This window comes from Podarcis gaigeae (assembly GCF_964106915.1).
Source record: "Podarcis gaigeae genome assembly, chromosome: 2".
NCBI lineage: Eukaryota > Metazoa > Chordata > Lepidosauria > Squamata > Lacertidae > Podarcis > Podarcis gaigeae.
Window position 1 is genome coordinate 65,109,014 of NC_139679.1, and position 19,160 is coordinate 65,128,173.

At 41.9% G+C, this 19,160-nt stretch overlaps 1 long non-coding RNA gene across 1 annotated transcript in view; it reads left to right on the forward strand.

The window, feature by feature from the left end:
• Positions 1 to 12,682, forward strand: part of LOC310839824 — a 117,710-nt gene extending 105,028 nt beyond the window's left edge. The window contains exon 3 of the long non-coding RNA XR_014561672.1: positions 12,420 to 12,682. This is a non-coding gene — a long non-coding RNA (uncharacterized lncRNA). The remainder of the gene's footprint in view (positions 1 to 12,419) is intronic.
• Positions 12,683 to 19,160: the final 6,478 nt, after the last annotated feature.

Below are 19,160 nucleotides of genomic sequence, written 5' to 3' on the forward strand. Positions count from 1 at the left end.
GAAAATTGGATATGTGTATCTCCCTATACGAACTCATAGAAATCTTCTATTTGATTACATCAGTATGAGTTTAATTTGAATTCATTTATGTGAACGTCCATATATCTAGCCAGATAAATATGTCAGAAATCAGATGCTTCTCTGAAGAGCATCCATAGGTTCCCACACTGATCTTTTGCTTACCCAGATGGAGGGCAACTGAGAGGTGACGTAATATTCACAGAACGATCTGTGGTGGTGTGGGAGAGAGTGCCATGAAAGAAAAGTTATCTCCCATTTCTGGTGATGCACCCTGCACTTTCAGAACTGAGATGGAAGCAAGTTGTCATCTGTTCATGCGCTGCAGATAGATGATGCAACAGATTCGCAAGATATTGTTATGGCTATGCGCCTTCTAAGGAACGCTTGTGCTTTATTTGATTTGTGTTGCTTCAGTTATTTATCCTGGCCTTAAAACATAGTGTGCATTCTGGGAAAAGATGGTGACACTGGTTATACAACAGTGCCTTCCCTGTCTCTGTCACCTTGTTGCTTAGTGCAAACACTTTCTATTTACATCTGTCGGCTCAAGTCCCTCCTGATTCTGATCATCCTTCCGCCAACATGAAAAGCATTGATCTCAGCGGTGTTACTCCCAGCTTACACGTCCGGAGCTAGCCCTGTGTCTGTAGCTATAGGGATACATTGATATTCCATGAAAATCGCTTCCCATAGGGCATTCTGCCCAAGATGAGCTGTGAGTGCCTTTCCCATCCTCCACCCGGGAAATTACCATTTACAAGGGCACCCTGTCAAAAAGGAGGAGAGTGCTTATACTGATGTGCAAGTTACATTTTGGAAGAACTGAAAATCTCAGGCAGTGTTAAGGCACGCTCTGCTGTAAGCTGTTGGAGTGTTGCTGTCGGAACGCAGCCTTAATAATCATATACATATTCAGTAAGCATAGCCTTGCAGTCCACATCATAGTCAATCTGCTGTACATGTTCAGCACTACAGCAACTCGTTAAGGCTAAAATGCAAATTACAAGCTACATTCACCACTCTATACAGCAGCAGCTAGATGCCTCCTGCAGGGAGATGGTCTGTGTCACCATTACAATACTGTACCAAAACAAGTGTATGGGGGGAGAAGGGAGGAAACAGATCAAAATATGCTTATATACGTCGTAAAGTGTTTCATAAGATAGTTGTGTGCTAAACAGCCGAACTGTGCCTAAGCACTAATGCTGCCACACACAAACATTATGAAAATATTTCATGAACTTGGGTGCATGGGGGTGTGGGATTTTTTCATTTTCAAGGCTACAGATTATTTCCTGTGTGTTCTTCTCTTTTGCCTTTCACAAATAGCAGTTTCCGAATCAAAACAAACACGGATTACCTCCATTGTTCCATATCATCATGGCTTTTGCCATTCTGCTTTTTTCCCTTAGTACTGCCCTGGCTCTTTATCAGTAGGATGTCCAAGTATGTGGACTAACCCCAGTTCACACAAAATATACAGCAGGTAGTAGACAGGTGGAACACACACACACGGTTCTCAGGAGGGTTCTCTATTGCAGTGTTGACCAAACTTGGGTCTCCAGCTGTTTTAGGACTACAGTTCTCATCATCCCTGACCACTGGTCCTGTTAGCTAGGGATAATGTGACTTGTAGTCAAATAACAGCTGGAGACCCAAATTTGGCCAACACTACTCCATTGACATGGTAACTATGATCTCTGTGGTGTCCAGCATGCAAAGAGACAAACAGGTGATCTTCACCTATGGCAGACAATATCCTAATGATCATGGACTCTCTTTCTCTCCATATCAGAACCTAGGAACAGTTCAACTGTTTAACGCCTACATGTTGAACAGACTCGGTATTTAATAGAGAAATCAGCAAAAGGGACATTGTTTGAGCCCTTTAACGGGAACAAACAGAAAAGGAAAGAGTTAATAAGGCAGTCATTTGAAAAGTGTGTGCATTATTTATTACATATTTTTGACTTCCAGAACCTTGTCACAATTCATTTGCTTACATTTCTCTACTGCAAAAAGCTGTGAGAGGCTCCTGAAGTATATTGAAAAATGGAAGACCATCCAAGCGTCTCGCAGGGTGCCTGCATCTTCTTCACATTGAGGGTCACACATTCACCCTTGACTTTAATGCAAAGCCAATTTCTATCATTCAACTATTCTGATTTCAAACTACGTAGCATCTTGGAATGACAAGTTTGTTAGATCCCCCCCCCCCGGCGTGGGGTCAAACACAGTTTCTTCATCAGTAAGACCTAGACCGTCAGGCTTTCACCCCTTAAGAGTTAAAATCACAAAAACTACAAAAACAATCAACCCACATTGCCTTTCACTTTGCAATTTCACTGTGCAAAAGTAAATTTTTTTTCTTTAAATGCTAGTCACCAACTCTAATTGCCTTTCTATCTGCTTCCTAGGAATTTGGGGTGCCTTAAATTCTCACATAACACCAAAATATATGTTTGTCATTAAAAGCAGGGGTAGGGAACCTCAGGTCCAGGAGCCTCTCTATCTGAGTCCCAAGCCACACCCCATACTGGCCCTGCTCCACACCTCTTCTCCAGTTCTTCTGTCTGTCTGGAATGCTTCTTGCCTCCTGGCTAGAGAAGTCTTTATGCAGAAATGCCTGACAAGATATATAGGTATGTAGTCAGAAGCTAACATTCCATTTTCGAAAGGTGAGTCTTGGAGTATGGTACCCACATGAGAGCAAATAATTTTTTCCATCACCTAAGAGAGAGACCAAGAAGGAAGGTCCTGGGACTTGAATCAGAATCCCCAAGAAATCTAGCCCAGAAAAACAAAAATGTATTGGGGCCAACAGTCAGCATCAAACTGATGTTGGAAGGGAGTTACTACTGCAGAGAGCTCTCCTCTCTTTATCCTACTGAACTGCCTGCAGCGTAGAAGGGCCTTTGAAGAAAAGAGAAGGCTTCTCCATCTTATAACCACTGGTGTATAGCAAACGAAGAATCTGCTGGGTTAATACCTTCTTCTAGATGAAAATTAACATCCTTTCCAACCTCAGCCAATCAGTCCCATGTATACAGGAAGAATTTTGCTAGAAACACGCATGGGTCTATTTGCAACCAGGGAGGGCTCGCTAGTTATTGTCTCTGTTAAGATGGCTTTTCTTTTTTCCCATTCAAGTTCCCTTTGATTTCTCTGGTTTGTATGGAAACACTTTTCAAAAATCAGGAGCTTGGTGTGGTTACAGATTTTAACCATTAAGATCACAGAGCACTCTTCTTTTACAATATGCCCCCACCCAACATTTTCAACTGCTTGACTATTCTTTTGGTGAATACCCACTGCCCAAATCCACAAGGAGCCTGCTCTTTTCTTCTCTTTCAATGCCTTGTGAAATCTTGTCTAGAAGCTATTCAGCACCTGTGCTGAATAAACATAGCAGGGAGACAGTTTGAGAATTGTTTTGGTGTGTTTCTTTTCAAAGCTATTTATTTTCAAATTACTGCACTGCTTTACTATCCTCCTCCTCCTGCAACTCCCAGCAATATATTTTTCATAAGTTCACTGGGAAAAGGCCAGATTTGTTTAATATTCTGTATGCCGGCTTAATAGCAGCAGCTCTAGAGATGAAAGGAAAATCTGCAAATATTTGCTAATATTTCTGGTTCTAAAATACCCCACAATTTAAATTCTGAATGTGAAAATTTGAATGTGAAGAGGCTTACCTCTAATTTCAAGTGTGTTAGATTTGTTGGCACATCTCAACTGTTTTTGCTTCTAGCTTGACAGACAGATGAAACCTCATAAGTATAACCTTGTCAAATGTTAGGTCCAGTTGAAAATTTGTCCAGTAACATACACCATTGCATAACAGTTATTAGCAACCATCAAATACTAATACTTTCACATGACAATTATAAGATATAACATACCATTGCATGTCAACCAAGAAATGGCATCAGAAATGAAATATTGAAATAAATTGTCACCATGTTAAATATGCTTATCAAATAGCCAGAAAATATTTGATAACTATTCAAGAATTCAGAGAAATTTTCAGAGCTCCAGATAGCTCACAGTCTTTCTATGAAATATATAAAAAAATTAAAAAGTTGTCCAGTAGCACCTTAGAGACCAACTAAGTTTGCTCTTGGTATAAGCTTTCGTGTGCATGCACACTTATTCAGATACACACGAAAACTTACACCAAGAACAAACTTAGTTGAACTCTAAGGTGCTACTGGACAATTTTTAATTTTTTAAAAATTGGTCGACTGTGTCAGACCAACACGACAGCCTACCTGAGTCTTTCTATGAATATATATATATGTATGTATATTTCATTGACTTCAGTAGACACAGATGTAATTTGAAGAAGAAGATTTCTGGTAATCAGAAATACACTACTTCTGATCCTAGCCATTAATGGGCTACCTAGTCATTAATGGGCACATCATCCATGAATTAGTCCAGCCCTCATTAATTTGTGTAATGATCCAACTCTAGTAGATATAGGGAAATCCAAGAACAGGTGGCAGAGCTTCATGCTCCAGCACTGGGGGGCGGAGAGCAGGCGGCGCAGGGCATAGGAGGGGGGCCCAGCTGCCATAGCAACCCACTGGGATTGCGCTGCCAGGGGCGGTGCGCTCCTCCCACACCCCTCTTCCCCCTCCAGTGCCAAGAACATGGTTGAGTGGGCAAGGAATAGTCAGGTCTTTTGTATTCTAAATGCAAAAAAGAAACCTTGAGGTATATGTGTAGGTAAGTGTGATCTTGGGATTGTCAATGAGCAGATCATGTCAGACTTCACAGTCCAACTCAGGATGCAGGAACAAGTATTTCCTTTGTGGAAATCTGGGTGCCCTTGGTTGCGTTGGAGCTCTGAGCATATGTGTTGGTAGTCACATGTACACAAATGGCCACTGAGTCTAACTGCAGGCAGGAAGTTGGGGATGTTAGAGGCAGGCAAAGCAATCAATGGTAAACAAAGGCTATGAACTTTGTGAATAGCAAGGGAAAGTAATGTGAAAGAAGGAGGACAGAAGCAAGGCAACAGGTTTTTGTTTGGAGGCCACTATATTGGCTATACTGATCTATAGACATTGTTAGTTCCCTATTTCCCTGGAGAAATCTTGATGAAATTGGTTTCCTGTATTATTATCGTACATTTCATTCTCTGATTCCAATCGAAATTTACTACCCAGTGTTTACTTTACTTTTTCTGGGTGTGCAATATTTCAAAAAGGCGAGATAAGCGCCAAAGTGAAGGATTTACATCTTTTATTCCATGCAAGGGGAAGAGACATAAAGAATTGGGAAGCAAAGTTGTAGATTAGGATGTGAAAAGCTTATCAGGAGGGAAATGGTGGTGAGAAATTTTAAAAAGGAATGCAAACCTATCCTCATTTAGAGAGGATTTACTAGGCTGATGTCACGGCATAGTTACTCATCAATGAATTTATTCATTACATATCTCACAGCTTTTTCCATCATGGAACTCAAGGTGGTCGACATGGTGGTCTCCCACCAGACACTGACCAGAGCCAGGCCTGCTCGTCTTCAACTAAATAGCTGCCTTATGTGCCCTCAGATCATCCCATGAAACCTAAGTGACAAACTTTCTCTGATTTGAGACCATTGACCTGAGAAAAAATAGTAAAGGAGCAGGGAGCACTTTGCCTCTTTTTAAACCTATTTAGAGGGATTTCCAATTACAATGTTTAGGGAAGTTTTTAATGTTCGATGTTTTATTGCTTTTTAAATTAATTTTCTGTTGGGCTGGGGAAACCCAGCCAGATGGGCAGGGTATAAATTACGTCTGCTGCTGCTGCTGCTACTACTACTACTAAATGTGCATACATACACACAGATAAGTTACAGGAGAATAGAGTTTTCCCCAGGAACTTAAATGTTTAGAGTTTTTAGAGAGGTTGAAACTCTTCTCTTGCTTACGTGGCAACATAGTAAAAAAATAAAACATTTTACAATTTCATTCGACTTAACTTTTCAGAGTACCTGGGCTTGATTAAGCTACATTTGCACTCTGATTTTCTGGTTGTAAATTTTCCATAGCACTGCTAATGAACTTCCCAAATGCACCACATTCATTTTCAATCATTTCTTGTGCATCAGGTAGATGAGGTCATAAAACTGTTATACTTCATCATTCATTCATGCTTGCACAGAAGCTTCTTTCAGAACATAAATTTCTATTCAGTGACAAAGAACACTAGATTCTATTTCGTTTTTGTTTGGAAGTAGCTGGAGATGAATCCCGCTTCATTCATTCCAGGAAACTTAGCACTATGAATGGGAGCTGGCAAATGATGGCATTGCATGTAACAAGTTGAATTCTGGGGGCTGAGACTGTTCTGCCGCATCCCACTCTAGTATCAAAGACCTTGTACAGTACAACCATGCCATGGGTTTAAAGCAGTATCATGCCACTTTAAGCAGTCATAATTTCCCCCAAAGGATCATGGGAGCTTCAGTTTGTTAAGGGTCCTGAAATTTGTTAGAAAACCACTCCCCCCCACTACAATTCCCAAGTTGTTTAACAACTGATTCCTTTGCAAATAGTACTTCTGTGAGGAGAATAGGGGTCTCACAACTCTCAGCACTTTTTTTTTTAAAAATGTATTTTTATTAAAGATTTTCTTGAATTACAAAAGTGTGTGCAATGTCTCTCTCTCTCGTATTCCCCCCCCCCATGCAACATTTTTATAAATCAGTTTCATTTCTTGAAACATTAGGAAGAAAAGGGGGAAAGAGGTGGGGTGGGTGAAAGATGGGGAGGGGGTGGGTGACGATGTTTCTATTTTACTTAATATATGTAGGGTTTGGTGTCAGCGTTGCTTGTGCAGGTTCTTTGCTGTTCACTCTCAGCACTCTCTACAGTTCCCAGGATTCTTTGGTAGCAGACATGACTATGTAAAGTGGTATAATAGTGCAGATGTGGTCCATGTTTGCACCACTATCCTATTGCCTGTCTCCTATATTGCATTTTGATGTTTCCCAGTGAACCTGCACAGGGGAATTATAATGGCTTTCTTCTGCTTTAGTGAACCCTCAGTGACTTTGTGATAGCTGTGACTGCTACACCAATTCTGATTTTCATCTCAGACTTATTTCCATGCCTAGCAACCAAGAGTTAAGGATAAAGAAAGCAGTGAACAGCAGGTGGTAGGTTCCCTGGAAACATGACTGCATGAGACTGCAGCATTTGGAGAAGTAGGGGCAGAAGATCTGAGAGAGAAACTGGGGATTGAAGGGCTGTTATGTAACTAGGTTTCACTCAAGGTAGACCTATCTGGAATTAATTTCCCCCCTCAATCTCAATGAGTCTACTTAGGTTGATACAACCAAAGGAGAAGAGATATATGGCCTCTTTTCCACACACAGTTGATGGGAAACTCACTAGCATTAAATGTTTTATTTGATAATACTAGCCTCATACTTGGCATTGTTCAGGAATTCGAAGGGGGAAAAAATCAGCGCAGTTTTCAAAATTCTGAATTGAGGTAGTCGACTGAACCTTTCAAAGCTGGACCAATATTAACCATTGATGCCAGCTTAAAACTAGTGCAGTTTTGAAAGCTTCAGTCTGCCACCTCAATTCAAAATAGCATCCAATTATAGCCAAACACAGATATAAACCTGCTCCTTGATCTTAGGAACCATCATGCAGTATTTGGTTAACAAAATCAATGCAGTTTTGGAAGGTTCAATCCACCATATGGACTAAAAATGGCACCCAAGTGCATAGTGAAAATACAACTTTCCAAAATCTATAATAGATGCAAGCCCTGCAACTGTTGCTGCTGCATTAAAACCAATCTCCCCTCTCTTGCCTTTATTTCTTCTCGCCGAGCCAAGAAGGACATTAACTTGTTCTTATTTTGATTTTATTTCTTCTCAGTTAAAAGTGAGCGTATAAAAGATAATGTTTGCAGCATTCAAGCATATGCAGCAATACACATCTTCTGCAGTTGATTAAGCTCTGGAGCTGAGTCATTTAGTATCCACCAAAACTGTTTATTGTAAGTATTCTTCAAGACTGAAAACACTGTTTTTTAATTATGCAGTTTGGGAAAGAACAGAACTGACACACCACAACACTGGCATAAATCACAAGTTATTGTTTTCTTCCCTCGTGAGAAACGGGAAATGCAGCTTCGCCCATCTGTATAAACCTTCTTAATGAAGGTTTGCTGTGGACTGAGTCAATGAGAGCCAAAACAGGTTTAGAAACACATAATTCCTGAAGAGTTGCTTCATTACACTGATTAAGAGTGGAACGGGTTGCTGAACCTATTCCTCACTGTCAGAGACCTTACCTACCTTGAAGATTTCAGTTAGCTTCTGTCTGAATTGGCTATTTCAACTCTGTAAAATGGCTTGTCCCCATAGGGACCCAAAAGGAGTGCCTGCCTCTTTGGTTGATGGAGAGGGGAGCCATGTTTATTGTCCCTGCCTCTGGTCCAAACTACCCACTAGCCTGAGTGAGGCAGCTGCCTCAGGTGGCAGATGCTGGGGAGGTAGAAACAGCATTGGACGACAGAGCTCTGTCCTCCAAGATTAGAAGGTGCAGTTTGCCCTGCACCTCCTAAGGTAGCTTGCTGCCTTGAGGTGATTCAAATAAGATTCAGGACACACCTGCACTGTACATTTAAAGCACTGTGGTGCTCCCTTAACCATTATGGTTTTCCCCAAAGTATCATGGGAACTGTAGTTTACTAAGAATGATGAGGGTTTTTGGAAGATCTCTAGGCACCTCAAAGAGATACAATTCCCAGATTTCTTCCCTAGGAAGAGGGACTGATTCTTAAACCATTCTAGGAATTATAGCTCTTTGAAGGGAATAGCGGTTAACACTTTAGCGCCCTTAACAATTGCCCTTAACTGCAATTTTCAAGATTCTTTAGGAGAAGCCATGACTGTTCATCATGATGGTTTAAGTGAATAGAGCAGGTGTGGCCTAAACTAGATGTGAAGTTGTCTCCTGTACATAGAATATGGGCACCATCTTGACCTTCATCTCAGGAAGCAAAATGTTTGTGGCCCTATTGGCCTTGTCTGCTTTCCCCACCCCCACCCCCACCCCACCCCCATTTATTGTTTTATTATTAATTTTTGTAACGTTGCTTGGTTTGCAAGCAACTGCGTGGGCTAGGACAGCCCAGCAAAAGAATGTTTTTGCAGCATTCTAAATGTGGTAATTACTATTCAAGTCATCATCATCATCAATTTGCATAACATGTCTCTCTTTGCACAATAACACAGAGCAGGGTTATTTGGGAGGAATGGAATGAGAGCAAAAGCTGCAGGGTCACTTAATTCCTTTGGTTGTCCCAAAGAATTCTCTACAAACACAACCCCAACCCCTGTCATTTTCTAGCTACTCTCACAGCCAAACTATAAATCATCCATAGAAATAATATGAGATACTGTAGTTTTGGAGCTGTTTGGAAAGTTTCAGTATATATTGTCCAGGTTTCAGGGAGTTCATGTTGAGATTTCACGATGCATATATCATTTTTGGCAGGGCTGAAGTCTGTGCTAGTTGCTTTTCACAGAAAGAATGAACCTTCCCAAGGCACACAAGTGCAGTAATATTGTCTGTAGTATACAGCCTTGTCCATGAATGTTCAGAATGGAACATCCTTTTAACTGGGTGGCTAATATGTCTAGGGCATTTTTAATGGTCCACATGAGTGACAGAGAATGTGGACCAGCAGCCACAAGTAGCCTGGATGAGGTCAAACCAACCAATCAAGAGTTGGCCTTGGTAAACTGATTAAACATCTGGAAATGATCAAGGAGATGCCTAGTAGGGCTATCACAATTCATAGACAGTGTAGGATGCTATTTCAGTGGGTCAAAGAGAGTATGCTATTCAACCATACCAGTCACATTTTTAAAATTTTCTGAATAAATATCAAGTTGCAAAAACTCACTAAAATAATAATAGTAATCCTTCCTAGAAACGTGTGGCACAAATATGCTTTTAGTGTTCCACAGATCAAGAGGATTTTTATTTATTATTTCTTTATTTTCTCCTTTCTTCCAAGGAGCTTAAGGTGGTGATACATAGGCTTCCTCTTCCCCATGTTACCCTCACAACAACCTAGTGAGGTAGGTTAGGTTGGGAGGCAGTGACTGGTTCAATGCCACTCCATGATGATGATGATTATGCTGATGATTATTTATAAAGTATTATAAATAATTTATAAATAATAATACTACTCTGGGCGGCTCCCAACAGCATATTAAAAACACGCTAAAACATCAAACATTAAAAACTTCCCTAAACAGGGCTGCCTTCAGATGTCTTCTAAAAGTCAGATAGTTGTTTATTTCCTTGACATCGGATGGGAGGGAGTTCTACCGGGCAGGGGCCACTACCGAGAAGGCCCTCTGCCTGGTTCCCAATAACCTCACTTCTCACAGTGAGGGAACTGCCAGAAGGCCCTCGGAGCTAGACCTCAGTGTCTGGGCTGGATGGTGGGGGGGGGGGGTAGAGACACTCCTTCAGGTATACTGCGCTGAGGCCATTTAGGGCTTTAAATGTCAGTACCTTTATGGCAGACTGAGGATTTGAACCCTGGTCTCCCAAGTCTTAGTCCAACACTCTAACCACTATGCCACACTGGTTCTCATGCAAGTCATGCAAGGATGCAAGGCCAACAGTGCTGAGGACTGCTGCATATCAACGGAGGGCTTATAATCAAATTCAGTTGACTGAAGTGGCAAACCTGTGATCTGTCATCCATGTGAACTATTTGGGATCTGGTTTTCTATGAGGATCAGCTTGTCACATTGAAGAATATCCACCATTGTGGGTAGGGCATACTTCAGACTGCATGGTAGAAGGGGAAAAGCTGAGCTGGTCCTCCACCAGGCTATCACAGTGCTTCTCTGAGTAATTATAACATCAACGAGGCTGTCAGTGGATGCTAGAAACTGCCGTCTTCTAAAGTGGCTGTATGATTGCACAGCATAGTAAGGTATCATCTGGTAAATGGTTATCTTGTGTTTCCCAAATGGACAGATGAAATTGTACTGTGCAGGGTCTTTTGGTGTCAGGCTGTGTGGCTTCTCTTTGAAACGACTATGGTCACATACACACCATTCATTTAAAGTGCTCTTATGCCACTTAAACAGCTGTGGAGATTCCTGGGAACTGTAGTTTGTTAAGGATACTGGGAAGAATAGCTTTTAAGGGTCAGCATCCTCAACAAACTACAGTTCCCAGGAATTTCCATGGCTGTTTAAGTGGTATAAGAGTGTGGCCTAGATCCCATGTAAGACCAGTGGCTTTAGAGCTGTTGTTTAAGACATTCTGTAAAAATATCCAGCCTTCCATATCCGGCTTCCCATTTTTACAGCTGTCTAGAATCCCATTTCAGGAATCAGTTGTCATGATTTCGTTGTCAAAAAATGTCAAGCATTTCACAGCCGTAACCCACATGCAGCAGTATTAGAGCAGATTCACACTTTGCTGATTAAACCAGGTAGAAAAGGAGCCTGTTTGAGTGGTGAAATGCATGTTCGGCGTGGTGAATATTTAACAGCATGCATGTGATGGAAATGGCTGGGTTTCCCTGCATTAAAAATAGAAGCAGCAATTAGGACAGGATTATGGCTTAACTTCCATCATTTAATACAAGGAATCCTGGCTATGCAAGGCTGCATTCCTATACTCATTTACCTGAGAGGAAGCTCCATTGAACTTAGCAGAACTTGCTTCTGAGTAGAGATGTTTACACTAGACATCCATAGCAGGGGTGGGAAACCTCAGACCTGGGGCCAAGAGTGGCCCTCCAGTGCTCTCTGTCTGGCCCTTAGAACTCTCTCCAGGCCACACCCCTCAATGACCCTGCTTCACTTTCCAGAAATTTTGGTCTGGCTGCCCTGTTTTCATGAAGCCTGATATTGCCTTTTGTTTGGATGGAGTGTAGAGAGGGGGTTGTGAGTGTGTGTAGCAACTAGTCTAGTGTACAAAGGTAAAATTTAAATGTCTTGTTTGGTCTCATTTTTGCCTCTGGCATGTGGCACTTGGGAAGTTGCCTAGAAGTGAATGTGGCCATTGGGATGGAAAAAGTTTCACACCCACTCATCTGTAGGATTGTACATTTATTTATTTAACTGCTCTATTTGTGTGTGTCTGCGTCTCTCTCTCTGTCTGTGTGTGGTGTGTGTGTGTGTGTGTGTGTGTGTGTGTGTGAGAGAGAGAGAGAGAGAGAGAGAGAGAGAGAGAGAGAGAGAGAATTATGCCGCAGTACAGTACTTAATGGGAGACTTTCCCCCTCACACACGTTTTTAATGCCTCTCCTTTGGGGAATGTAATGCAGGCCAAAGAGAGCACCCTGCATTAAATGCCTGCTTAATTTCCCGTTGATTTGTTCATTCTCTCTTCATCCTTTCAGTCAGCGGTATTCAGAAGCATTTAGCCTCTACGTCTTTTCAAGGTCAAGCCTGATGCTATATGTGCTTGGAAATCACATGCCTCAGTCATATTACATGGCACTGTGAGGCGGCGATACAATGAAGCCATGTGCGCAGGGACCACAGCAGCCTCGCGATGTCACAGCAATGAGGCAACCAAAGACGATCAGCTCTCATGAATCAGACTGCTCCAAGAGGAGGCAGCACAGTTTGGTCTCCAGACGGTGAGCCAGGCGAGCGGAGAAGAGCTGGGGTTTCTGTCGGCTTTATTTTGTGATCTCTTCTTATTTACAGAAAAATAAAAATAAAAAATAGAAGGAAGCCAGAGATGCATTCTGCCCCCTACCCTCATTTCACTCACTGAGAGATTCATTCTGATGATTTATTTGTATTGCATCTAGAATCCACTTTGCAGTCATTAATTAGTACCCAGGAACTAATTAGTTCTCCAGGTAGGCAAGCTGAGTGGGCAACTTGTGTCAAGCCAGCCTGCGTTTGGCACATAATGTTCCATGACCCTTAGCCAGGAAGGAACCGTTTGTAGAGAATAGCATCAGATAAAGAGCAATCAGGAAAACAGAATGGGAGATCAATGGTCTACTGAGCCCATTTTCCTCAATGACAGTAGCCTTAATTTCTTGCCAGCATTTGTCAGGTCACCCTGGCTTTTGTTGTGAAGCACAGTGGTAAAAAAACCAAAATGAAAACAACTATGATGTTAGTTCTGTGTCTTAGACAACAATGTATAGAATGTGAATCAGGGAGTGGAGAGAGAATGATGATTACGGCACCATCATTATACATGGGGCTGCAAAAGCATGGATCCCTGTCCCAAGGCACCTCCAGTCTGTATTTCAACAGTGTGAGGACCCATATAGGGGGAGAAAGAGGCAAGATAACAACAGATGAATATCAGTGGATACAGTTAGAATCATTGAATCATAGAATTGTAGAGTTGGAAGGGACCTCAAGGGTCATCTAGTCCAACCCCCTGCAATGCAGGAATCTCAGCTAAATCATTCATGACCGATGGCCATCCATCTCTGCTTAGAAACCTCCAAGGACGGAGAGTCCATCACCTCCCAAGGGAGACCACTCCACTGTCAAACAACTCTTACTGTCAGAAAGTTTTTCCTGATGTTTAGTCGGAATCTCCTTTCTTTGTAACTTGAAGCCATTGGTTCTAGTCCTATCCTCCAGAGCAGAAGAAAACAAGTTGTATGTAGGTTGCCTACTCTTCCCTTTCCACCTTCCCCTTCTCATGCAGACATACTCCTTCCTGTGTGGGAATCACTTTCCCAAAGAGGTCACCCATGAAGTCATGATATCAGTTGGAATGCAACAGTCATATGAATGGAGCTGATTGCCTATTCAGTAATTTTCTTCCAGTTTCCTATCCTCTCTCCTGGTAGGGTAGCTTTTGGTTGGAATGATCAGGTCTAAGTGGTTACTGTATCAATAGTGTTATAAGGAGAGAAAAAGCCTGCTCCCTTTCCCTTATGGGGTATCCATGAGCCTGTATAGAGTCCTTAAGTAGGTTCTCTGTTGGTAGGAGAAACTAACAGAGGCCAACCAGAGAATATTGAGAAGCAAAACAGCTAGTAAGCATGAAACTGTTGCAACAGCATCCCCTACTCACCCCACGCAGGGAGGGAGGAGAGGAACCCAGAACAATGGTGTGTAAGCTCTTATATAGACTTTTGAAATTTCCTACCCTGTAGCTCAAGATCAACCCTCAAAACATCCTGCATACATCACAGAAGGAGGTGGTCTGTAGCTGAAATAAATCACGGGGGGGGGGGGGTCTACTACAGAAATCCTGTCTTCCAGGAAACCTGACAATGGTCAATCATTGCTCTATCTCACAGCCCGGCCATTCTTTTGTGATGATAAATGCTTTAATTCCTGAATCCAGGTCACAGGCTCACCCTATTCATACACACATACGCCCTTAAGACAGGTAAGCAAACGACAATGGAGAGGCTTTCCTATTTCCTTCCTCCTTGCAGAGAAATATTTGAGGTCAATTTGGGAGAGTCAAAATGGTTTCAGGATTGCTCTCCTGTTCTATTTCGGACACGGAGTTTATATACTTATGTATGTGTTTGCCTTGTAAATTTATTAACATGTGATTTTTATGTATAAGACCTTAGAATTCATATACAGTGGTACCTCGGGTTAAGAACTTAATTCGTTCTGGAGGTCTGTTCTTAACCTGAAACTGTTCTTAACCTGAAGCACCACTTTAGCTAATGGAGCCTCCCACTGCCACACTTTCTGTTCTGAAGCAAAGTTCTTAACCCGAGGTATTATTTCTGGGTTAGCAGAATCTGTAACCTGAAGCATCTGTAACCTGAAGCGTCTGTAACCCAAGGTACCAGTGTTACAATAGACAATATGTGGGAGAGCACTGCTGCGGAATGAGTCCCACACAGCTTGATATTTTTATATGTGATATTTGGTGTTGTACTCAGGCCTCATTTTCATTATGGAAGAAGACTTAAGGATTACACTGATTTCTTCTCCCCTCTGCCCTGGAATAGGTTGGTTATGTGAATCTTGCATTCATTATCCTAAATAATCGTTCAGTATGAATTTGGAAAGGCTCGTTTGGAATGTGCTGCTGGAATGCTCTAAACCTTTGTATGTTTGGGGAAAGGGCTTGCTTCCCCTGGGGGTCTATAGTGCTGCCAAGGTATTGCTTGTTTGCAGTTATTGGGAAGTGGAATTAAAGGTATTATAAAATCCCTTAATATATAGAATTTAGTGTGATGTGATATTATCCAGGAGCACTCTTGCCAAAGGTCTGAGCCTTGTAAAAGGTTCACTCCAGAGCTTAGTCAAAATTTATCAGAAGACTTTTTTTCTGATGAAGAGTTTGGAGATACCCCCCCCCGCCACCCCCTAGCTAAACAAAAAATAAATGTCTGCTTTCCACCTTTTTGTGTGGTTTGTCTTCCATAACCACTCCCTCTCGTGACGGTAGAATTGCTCTGATAATCTATAAATGAAGCATAAAAAGAATGTCAGACTAACCAGAAGCAGACCAAACAAAATTTGAAAGCCTGGGAAAACAAGGATGAAAATTGCAGAAAACAGGTTAAGTGTGGAAACAATTAAGATTAATCTGAAATAACTCCAATTAATGTTCGCAAATGCACAGTGTTTCTCTTTTTACCAAATAACACATTGAGGCTAATGATGACATATTTCAGTGTACCAAAGGTAGCAATGAGCTCTCCTGGGTAAAGTAGAAACATCTTTTGTGAATACAAAAATGAAAATGCTCTTCTTGGACTTGGCCATCACTGGCAAAAGTGGCATTATATAAGAGATGGAGAGCATGTCAGCATAATAAATGGGTTCTTATAAGATATTCCAGATGAGTCCAAACAGAAGATCCTTTTATCAAGGTGTTAAAAAGCTCTAGCAATTTTATATTCATTTTCCCCAAAAAAGGAGATAATATGTGGACAGTTTATCTGTCTCCACTAATGTTTTTGCAAGTTTTTTTTTAAAAGGTTTTTGCTGCAGGAAGCAAAAACATTCTTGTATTTGTTGTATTTTGTAGAACCTTTCCTTTCTAATAGGCAACTTAAAATATTATTTTATTTCGTCCACTGAAACCAATTTATTTGTTTGGCTACCAAAGACCAGTGCACAGCATCACTACACTTCTGCTCTACGCCATGGCTCCACATTGGTTTCCCATTGAGCATGCATGCAAACACACAAGAGTTTATTTCCCCCAACTGTTCTCTTTGTAATAAATGGCATTTTAAAAGTCAAAGCACCTGGAAGGAGGCAAGAAGCCCTTGTGGGCCCCTGATTGAAATTGGGACCATTGGTGTTAGATTGGAGCCATGCAGGGATGCCTTTTCTTCAAAGTGAAGGTGGCAAAGTGAAGAACATAAGATGAGCCTGTTGGATCAGGCCAGTGGTCCAACAAAACCACCATCCAGTTCTCACAGCAGCCACCAATATGCCTGAAGGAAACCCTCAAGCCCCAGAGCAAGAATACACTCTCCCCCTGCTGTTTCAGTTTCTTGTTGTTTAGTCGTTTAGTCGTGTCCGACTCTTCATGACCCCATGGACCAGAGCACGCCAGGCACTCCTGTCTTCCACTGCCTTCCGCAGTTTGGTCAAACTCATGTTTGTATCCTCGAGAACACTGTCCAACCATCTCATCCTCTGTCGTCCCCTTCTCCTTGTGCCCCCAATCTTTCCCAACATCAGGGTCTTTTCCAGGGAGTCTTCTCTTCTCATGAGGTGGCCAAAGTATTGGAGCCTCAGCTTCACGATCTGTCCTTCCAGTGAGCACTCAGGGCTGATTTCCTTCACAATGGAGAGGTTTGATCTTCTTGCAGTCCATGGGACTCTCAAGAGTCTCCTCCAACACCATAATTCAAAAGCATCAATTCTTTGGCGATCAGCCTTCTTTATGGTCCAGCTCTCGCTTCCATACATCACTACTGGGAAAACCATGGCTTTAACTATACGGACCTTTGTTGGCAAGTGGTTGATTCAGCTTGTAGGTTTGGCCCTCAAATGGGCACACAACCTTAAAGGCTCTTTCTCGCTTTCTATCCTGCATTAAGAACACCAGGCAGTTGTCAGTCCCAGGCAAACTCGGGACTGACCTCGCAAGTAAGTTTTGTGCAGGCTCTACCCAGAAAAATGCTGTCCCATATAATTTCTCCATGACATCTGGATTTTATCATTGCCACAGAAAAGTCAATTAATTAACAAAAGGAAACAAAGCACCATGCAAATGGTCCGTTTGGATGAAACGAGGGAGGTGTTTTAATGAGAATGACAACATGAGGATGCTGTGAAGAAAAAATGCATGCATGAGCAGTGCCGTGTCTAAGGAAAACTGCTCCCGGAAATTATACATATTAAAATCATTCCACCAATAGTAAAAAATAATAATTGGATGAATATATTTGGTGTTTCAGAAATATAGGAATGGTGGATCCCAGTAAATAATTTATATGTCATTTTATATGCTGAATCATTTGCATTTCATATCTGAAATCTTTCCTGGTTAAAATACTCATACGAAGTATTGGATAAGAACATAAGGCAAGCCCTGCTGGATCAGGCCAATGCCCCATGTAGGTCAGCATCCTGTTCTCACAGTGGTCAAGTAGATGCCTCTGGGAAGTGTGCATCAGGGGCAGGAGCGCAACAGCACTCACTACTGTTGGATACACCACTATGCAGATTTTGGTCTGCTCCAGGGGCCACCCCCATTTGGTGCATCATCCCATCACTTCCTTTGACTGCAGTTCCCCAACATTGTCCCTATTTTTCAACAAATGCCACTCATCTGCATACCACGCACAACTCAAACCTTATGTAGTAGAATCACAGAGTTGTAGAGTTGGAGATACAGGGTTCTATAAATGACATTCACACAAAATGTGTATTGCTACAGGTGGAAAACCTGAGGAGAGATTCTGTGTATGCATATGGGTGTCGCTGCTCCCTGCTGGAGTGAGATGGAACTGCTATCATCTGACAAAAGATTTCAGGAACTAGAACATAGAATTGAGGTTTTATTCAGCACCATGGACAGGGACCAAAAGCTTCCTTGGCTTCCACATTGACAATACCCTTGTTTTGAGCAATACTAGTTTGCAATGACCATTAGCAAATACAGGGGTGTAAAATCAGTCCCAGGGCTAATGCAGAACTTAGCTTTGCCTACAGACACTTGAAGCGGGGTATTGGAACAATTTTTATAAACTAGGTTTTGAATACTTGGGGCTTTGGGGCTACTTTTCACAAGGTCATTCTGGATCATAAAGGCTGATATGTTGCTCCAGGGGTCTTCAACACAGTGCCCACAGATTCACATGTGCCCGCAGTGGCATTTCCTTGTGCCAAAAGGTTCCCTCCTTCTTCTTTGAGCCTATTATCTCCAGGCACCAGGATACGCAAGATCATCCCAGACAAGGCAAGGACCTCCATTGCACTTCTTCTAAATCACCCTTCTCCTTCAAAAGTACCTGTGACTGATTCATTCTTTCACTCCACACACACACACACTGTACACTGCAGATGAAATTAGTCTGTCATGAAGCTGACTCACAGTTTGTTGCCATGCATTGTATCTATTCTCACACACTCCTCCTTTGGTCACCAACTTTGGTCTGTTTGAGGAGAGCTGGGTTGTCCACAAATGTCTGCAGCCTGGTGGAGAGGGGGGAAGAGAGACACAAACCAAGCAGACTGCCACAAATGAATGTGGGCCTCATTTAAAATTGTATTATTTAACCTTTATTAGATTACTTCCATGTTATTAATCTAAAAATTACATAATTCTTGGCGTGATGCAGACAGAAATTTAATCTGTTCATCAACAAAGACAGTCACTCACCTATGATTTCTTTAATTGAGTCACAGGCCTAGCAGGTATCCTCCTTGCTCCACATGAGGAAGTTTCAAAAATGCAAACCTCCTCACCACCTACAGTCAGTCTGAAATGGTCCAGTCCACAAACACTTTAATCACACAGAGAGCTTGTTTAAACCAGGAGCAGGCAGTCTTCAGGCTTGTTAACCTCATTAACAAAAAAACAAAAACAAAAAACCCTAAAACTAAAATTCCAAGGTCTACCAACCGAAACTAGGTACAAAAGAGATAAATTAGAATTAAATAAGAATGTGACAGTGAGCACATTGTGTTCAGTACCTGAACTGAAAAGTGCCTACGCT